Source organism: Acomys russatus, chromosome 31, assembly GCF_903995435.1.
Source record: "Acomys russatus chromosome 31, mAcoRus1.1, whole genome shotgun sequence".
In the NCBI taxonomy this organism is placed as follows: domain Eukaryota; kingdom Metazoa; phylum Chordata; class Mammalia; order Rodentia; family Muridae; genus Acomys; species Acomys russatus.
Window position 1 is genome coordinate 18829831 of NC_067167.1, and position 7705 is coordinate 18837535.

Consider the following 7705-nt stretch of genomic DNA (forward strand, 5'->3'; position numbering starts at 1 on the left):
ACCTCTTGAGCTCCTGTTTTGTTTTTTGAAGGTCTTTTGGTTTTGTAATTTTTGGAAGAGGGTCTTACTCCGTAGCTCTGTACCAAAGCTGGCCTAGAACTCACAGTGTGACACAGCCTGGCTTCAAATTCATGGTCATGCTTCTGCCTCAGGTTTATGGGTGCTGGGGTTACAGGAATAGCCATGTCCAGCCAGGAATCCCATCTGCTGTACTTTTTGAGATGTTTACAGACTTCACCTCTTATGATGATCTTTCGACCCTTTGTGACCCTCCTTTTGGATAGTCTGGTGTTTGACATCCCTCCATCTTTCTGCATAGAAGCTGAATAAAGAAAATCTCCTGCTTACTTTGTCTGAGAGGGGGTCCTGCCCCACATCCAGGAGAAAGGGACGCCACCCAAAGGAATCAGGAAGCCTCCAAATGGACAGACAAAATATAAACAGAAGACTGGCTGAACACAAGAAACGAAGTGAATCCTTAAGAGAAAGAGGCAGAGAAATCTTGAGAAGACAGATTTGGCTGTTTGAAAGCTAAATCCTAATTGGGGCTGGGAGCGGTATACTTCCCTGTGTGCACTAGACCAAGAGCTTTGGTGTCTTGCTCTGTCTCCTGGTTCCTTTGATACAGGGTCTCTCGCTGTAGCTAGGACGGAAGTCTACAAGGCTGGCGAGCCTTCTGTCTCTGTTATCTACAGTGTTGGTGGTTTACAGGTGTACACAGTCAAACTTGGTTTCTTATGCTGGTGCTGGGGTCCAAACTTAGGTGTTTAGGGTTGTACAGGAAATGCTCTTATCCACTGAGCCAGCTCGTAGGAGTCAAATTTTATCTTCAAACAATCAGTTTAAGCAAGGCAATTCATTGGGAAAATAGATGTTTTCTTACTCTCTAACAACAGCAACAGTAACAACAACATGTGTGTTTTGTTGATTTTAAAGGTCGTTGTGGGAGGGGCCTTATTGTTTTAACAAAGGCATTCCTTGACCTTTACTTACTGTCTTTGTCCTTGGGTTGGGCTTGGGTGTCTGGGGGTGTGCATGCCCATGGAAGTCAGAGGACAACTCATGAAGGTTACTTTCCTCCTACCACATTCATTTTAGGGATTCAACTCAGGTTGTCCAGCTTGGCAGCAGGTGCCTTTACCTGCTAAGCCACTCCGTTTCCTTATCCGAAATGTATTGATTTTTGTTCAAAGTTTAGCCATTAAGCATTACCACAAAACGACTATCACTTTGAACTGATTAGGAGCTTAGGAAACTGACAGCTCTGTGTGGTGATAAGATATGTCACAGCTTTAAGGTTGCTTTGCTTCCAACTTTCCCTTGAAATGTTTGAGGGTCACCCGGCACTGTGGTGGCTGGAATACATTTCCTGGTAATGCGTACTTGCTTCGTTTCCTCTCTGAGAGGCGCTTTTCTTCTGCCTGCAGATTCTGACATCATAAGACCAGTTTGTCTATGATCACAAGCTCCCTTGTCCCTTCCGTGATGAGCCGCTTAACTAATTCTCTCCCTCTGGCCTAACTGTGAGCTAGGCATGAACTCTAGCGGAACACAGAAGCCGAGACTCCATTTCAGGGATGCTATCTATGCCTGTCTGAACCGCAGTTGAGGCACACCCCACAGTCCACAGGCATCTCGCATTTGGTCTTAAAGTTTTAAGGTCACCATTGTCCAGCATGCCATGAAGATGGAACGCGTATCCTCTCGGGCCTCAGTCTTCACGTTCAGAGTCCTTTCCTGCTTACTTTTTTTTTCGCCTGGCTTCTCCTTGCATCGGAAGACCCAGATCCATCACCATTTCTTTTCTCAGGAGAGGACTTTGTGTGTCTCTAACATTTTCACAAGTTGCTTTATTATTTTATTTTTCTATTAACTATTGGTTTTGAAGCAAAGCGTGAAACTATAAACCTCCCTCCAGTTACATCTCTCTGCTTGCCTTACTGTTTGTTTCTGTGCTCTAGGAGGCTGCCCAGCTTTCTTCCGGTTTTGTTTTTTCTCGAAGTGAGCTAGCACCCTCTATAGGCCAACCTTTACAGAACGCCCAGCCCATTTGTCAAAAACCATCCAGGAAAATCTATTCCATTACCGAGGGGCTCAAAAGCTAAGGATTAGCATTTTTGGTCCAGCCGCTACATCCCTTAATGGGACAGTGGACCACTAACGGGAAAGAAGATTGAATGAAGGAATGGCATCTCTCTCTACCACGCCATCTCCGTAGATCTCCACACCCTCATGTAAAGGCTTACGTTCTCTATTCCACCGGTGACAAATTCAGTCAGCAGCACTTTGGGATACTCGCAGTGGGTGACAGCTTTCATCATAAGGTGTATTATGGAGAAGTAGATTCTGTACGCAGGCTAATGAGCAGGTAAGAACACAGACCTCTAAGTTTAAAAAAAAAAAGCTTTCTTGGGATAGTTTGATAGTAACTCTTTCCTTGCACACATGATTCTCTAGGTTTGACCTGTAGTTTCACTCACAAAAATAAAATAAGTAAGTACTCTGAAAATCTGAAACAGGGGAGTAGCCATGATGGGACTCTAGAGGGCGATGCTGAGCAGAGACCTGGGACTAATTAGTGAGCAGTGCAGTCCTATGACCACTAGGAGTTAAACCCCAGCCCCAGCTCCTAATCCCCGTGCTTACTTAGATGCACACCAACACCTGTTGTGTGTTGAGCTACCTCTCGGTGACTGTAAAGGAGGAGTAAGCTATTGCAGCTGGCCATCCCAGCCTCTTTAGGGCTTTGGAGGTGGCAGGCTGGAAATCTGATCATCTGGAAGCCATGTGCTGTCTCCTGGCGGGGTTCTGTGTGGTTTCCTTATATGTGCAGAAGAGTTCCTGCTATTCGTGACCTACTGTAGAAGCAAGGAAATCAGTTCCACTGTGTGAACAGTTCTGAGGGTGAGGATAAAACCCAGGGCTTTGCACGTGTTAGGAGATAGCTCTGTCACTGATGCATACCCCTCACCCCTCATGGTAGAATGACTGATGCTAGATTTATTCTCTGTATTGTGAAAGGACTCTGGTTATATACTTATATCTATACCTTTAAACTTTGTTTGTTTGCTTGTTTGTTTGTTTGTTTGTTTGTTTGAGGGTTTCTCTATGTAGCCTTGGCTGTCCTAGATTCGCTTTGTAGACCAGGCTGCCCTTGAACTTGACCCACCTGCCTCTGCCTCCCGAGTGCTACCTTTAAACTTTGAATTAGTTGATTTCTTCTATTGCCTATTTACTCTTTGGTTTTGTTTTGAGACCATATCTTATTTTATAGCCCAGTCTGGCCTGGAACTCTCTAAGCAATTCAGGCTGGTCTTGAACTAAAAATGCAATTCTCCTGCTTTAGCCTCCCAAGTGCTGGGATGATGGGCATGAACCATCACACCCATCTGTCATCTATTTAACTGTCTGCCTGTTTATGCATCTACACATTGATGGGTCTATCCATCATCTACCCACTCTATCTATCACCTATCTATCTATCTATCTATCTATGTATGTGTCTATCTATTTATCATCTATAATATCTAACTATCTAGTCTCCCTAGTGACCCAGGCTGTCCTCAATAATGATATTTTACCTGTAGTTTCCCAAGTTCTGAGATTATACATATATTATTACCATGATTGGCTTGGTTAAATTTTAAATAAAAAGAAGTGCTTTTTTTTTCTATATATAATAGTCCTGGCTGTCCTCGGCTCATTTTGTACACCAACCTGGCCTCAAACTCATAGAGATCTGCCTACCTTGCCTCCTTAGTGCTAGGATTAAAGGTGCAGGGAAGGGAGAGCTAGCAGGGATCTGTGTCAAGGGCCATATATCACATGTGGTTAGGGGTATCTATGTCTAAAGAGACTTTCCAGATGGCATCAGGCAGAGAGCTGGAGGCCTGTACCTAAGGTTGAGCTCAGAGTGGCTATCTGGACCAGGAGGACTGCAACCTCAAAAGCAGGGTTCTTCTAACAACTAGATACCCACTTGAATTTGAATTTCAAAAAAAAAAAAAAAAATGTGGGATGTGTTCCTGAACATTTTAGTTGTTGTTAGCTGAATTAACTGCCATCTAATTGAGCGTATGCTGTTCATGTTTTCTAACACAACAGCTCTACCTGAAAACTACTTAGTTTAGTGGTGGTAAAGTCACTTGCCACCAAGCCCGGTGACCTGTGTTAGGCAACAAGTTGTCTTCTGACTTGTGCATACACCATGGCACACATATGCCCTTCTCTCCACGCATATAAAATAAACAAATGTATTCCAGAACCCAGGAAGCAGAAAAAAGTTAATCTCTGTGAGTTTGGGGCCAACTGGTTTACATAGAATTTCAGGTCAACCAGTGCTACATAGTGACAGCCTGTTAGAGAGAGACAGAGACAGAGAGAGACAAAGATAGAGGCAGAGGGAACACAATTTGTTTTTAACAACTCCTTAGTCTATGAATCTTAGAATCTGTGTCATGAGCATTTTGTGTAAGGAACTCTGTGTGTTTCTACAATATATGTAGAATGTTTTGAATAACAATAACTTTACAATTATATCCATTTTGCTGACAGCATTTGCCATTTCTGATGTCCTAAATAGCTGTCTGAGGCAAACACCAATTCTTCAATTCCAACTTTGCTACTAAAATTAACTCTTAGATCACAGGTTACTCATTGGATAGTGTGTGTTTGTGTACATGCATATGTGTTAGGTTATTTTATATTACTGTGTTTGTTTCTCAAGTTTCTTTCTTAAGCCAGCTATCATGCAAATAACTGAGACTCTATTATATTATTCAAACAAGCTTCATAGCACAAGAACTGAGAAGTTATTACTCTATTTTTAACCCTCTAAGCTAATTTGGCTTCCTCCCAGTGTAAATCACAGAGATACTTGCATTTTGTAGCTTTCCTTGTTGAGCTCTGTCTCCTGGTCTCTCCTTGATGTCTCTGGTGGCTCAAACCCTGCCCCCACCCCCACTTCCTCCTTTAATTCCTCCTGCCCTGGCTGGCAGGAAGTCCAACCCTATTCTCTGCCCCTGCTCACCGATTGGCTATAAGCTGCTCTATAGGCCCAAAAGGGAAAATTGGGGAGCAATGCTTACACAACATGGATACAGGAGATTCTCAGAAGAAGGACTATAACTAGATATGGGGGCGGCGGAGGTATACAGCATTTGAACTACGCAACAACTCTATGCCTGCACACGTGCTACAGAATTGCTGCCAAGGATCTGAGAGGCAAGCAGAAAGCTGATGGATGCAAAGAAAATCTGTGAGAATGAGATAATGAACCCTGTTGGAGCTGCCACTTCAGCCAGCCTCAGCATCAGCATTAGGCTGAGTCTCAGGGTTGAGTGGAGCTGCATGAGCAAGATGCCAGAGTGTCAAGGTTGTAGAGGCGTAGAGCAAGTCTAATGGATGGGTGGGTGGGTAGACAAATGTACGGCAGGCCCAGATGTACAACAGGCACATGGGCAAATGGATGGATGGAGGGGTGGATGGCAATTTGAGTTGCTACATCAACAGTGGGGGCTGACTTGGGAATTCTTTGCCTGTTGACCCCTTTATGCACACACTGGGCAGCCAGATGACACAGATCACCAGGAGCTATCTCAACATCAGTCTTTGGTCTCCTCCTTTTTATGGAGTCCAGGTGAGGGTGTCCAATAAGTTCTTGAGGATAGTTTTTCCTGATACTCAAGAAGGAATCCTAAGGACAATTAGCTGGCAAGAAAATGCTCCCACAGACATGTCCGTGTGCTGGTGTGGCAAAGGCATGGCTGTAGTTTCCCTCTTTCTGGGTATGTCAAGTTGACAACCAATATTGGCTCTCATGACATCTTTACTTGGGCTTTTGTTCCTTCTTGAAAATACCAATGGCACATCTTTGAATTCTCAACTTTAAAAAACAGAAAACAAGGTGCTGGAGAGATGGCTCAGAGGTTAAGAGCACTGACTGCTCTTCCAGAGGAACTGAGTTCAATTCCCAGCAATCACATGGTGGCTCATGACCATCCATCATGAGATCTGATGCCCTCTTCTGGTGTGCAGGCATATATGCAGGCAGAATACTGTATACTAAATAAGTCTTTTTAAAAAGAAAACATAAAACAAACAAAAACAAAACCCCTTTTCCTTGCTCAGACTTATGGCTCATGACTTTAATCTCAACATTCAGGAAACAAGAGGTGGGTTGATCTCTGTGAGTTAGAGGCCAGCCTTACTAAGTTCCAGGCCAGAAATGGCTACACTTAAAACCTACTCAAACACAAAGCAGAGCAAATAAACACAAAGCACCTTTCCAGCAAAGAAGTAGCCAGTAAAATCTGCAGAAATCAGCATAGGGCTCCAGATAATGGGTGGAAGTAAGAATGTGATCATTTCCCCATAACCATGATTGTGGGCTAATCACCCTTTTAATTTTTATTTAATTCTAAGTATCTTTTACTTTCTGTGTTTACTAGTCTTCACCAATTCTTACTGTGATAAAATACCCAAGGAAAGCAACTTAAGGACAGAAGAGTTTATTTTTGATTATAGATTAAGGTGTTGGGGTTGGTCTGGTGCCATGTATTTTAATGCTAATTGCTGGCCTCCAAGATCTGTTCCCTGCTCAGAGGAGCACATTCGCATGTATACCTGTCCTTGTGTAAACCTTGCTTTGCCTAATTAACAGTAATTGGCTAATAAAAAATGCAGAAGCTTGGGAAGGAGAAAGGGAAGCAGAGTTTGGGGTCCACAGGCCAGAGTCAAAGGACCACAAGGGAGAGCAGAGAAGGAGGAGAAAGCAAGACAGAATAGGAGAAGGAAATGGGCCAGTGCCATGGGTTAGCATGGGAAGGAGCACATGGCTGGGTCAATGTGGACAGACGAGATGGAGAACATTGACAAGCATTCTGGGATCGTGGATGGGAGGCAGCCTGAGATGGGACTGGGAGGTAAACTTAGTTTAGAAGGTTAATATCGGCCATGCCCCAGGTAAAGGCTTGTTCTAAAAATTACAAGTGTTTGTGTCTTAATTTCATTGATAGCTGGTTAGTACTGCCATGATAATTACAACCTAATAATAAACATTTATTAGGCATATCGTTTAAATTAACCACAACATGAAGGGGAAAAAGTTCACCACTGAGGGAAAAGCAGAGGCTTTGAGGCAGCTGGTCACATTGCCTTCATGGTAGGGAAGGAGACAAGATGAATGCTGATCCTCATTTCCTTTCTCCTTTGCATCAGTCTGGGCCCCCAGCCCAAGGACAAGTGCCTCCATTTTAGGGTGCTTCTTGCTCCTCAGATACACCTCCCTAGAAACACCCAAAGGAGAGTCTCCTAGGCCAGTCATTTCGCCAGTGAGGATTCATGTCATACCCTGTGACTTCCCTTTTGGCCAGTTTGTGGTTTGAAGATTTGTTTCCAGTTGTCTTTCTGTTCTTTATGTCTACTTTATTTCCTCTCTGGCCCAGGGACATATTTTTATTCTCTGTTTGGGCCTATAATGTTTTATTCACACCAGTTAGACTAACTGGGTTGGTCTTTATCTAATCACAGGCTAGCTTGCAAAAATGTATTTAATGTGATCCCAAGTCCTCCATCTCATTGATGCAGTTGTTCCGCACCATGCTTTCCACGTGTGGTGTGTGCTATTGCGTTTTTTAAAATTACTATTTTAGAATTGTATTCTTTGAGGATTTTGTGCATTTATACAGTGAACTCTGATCATATC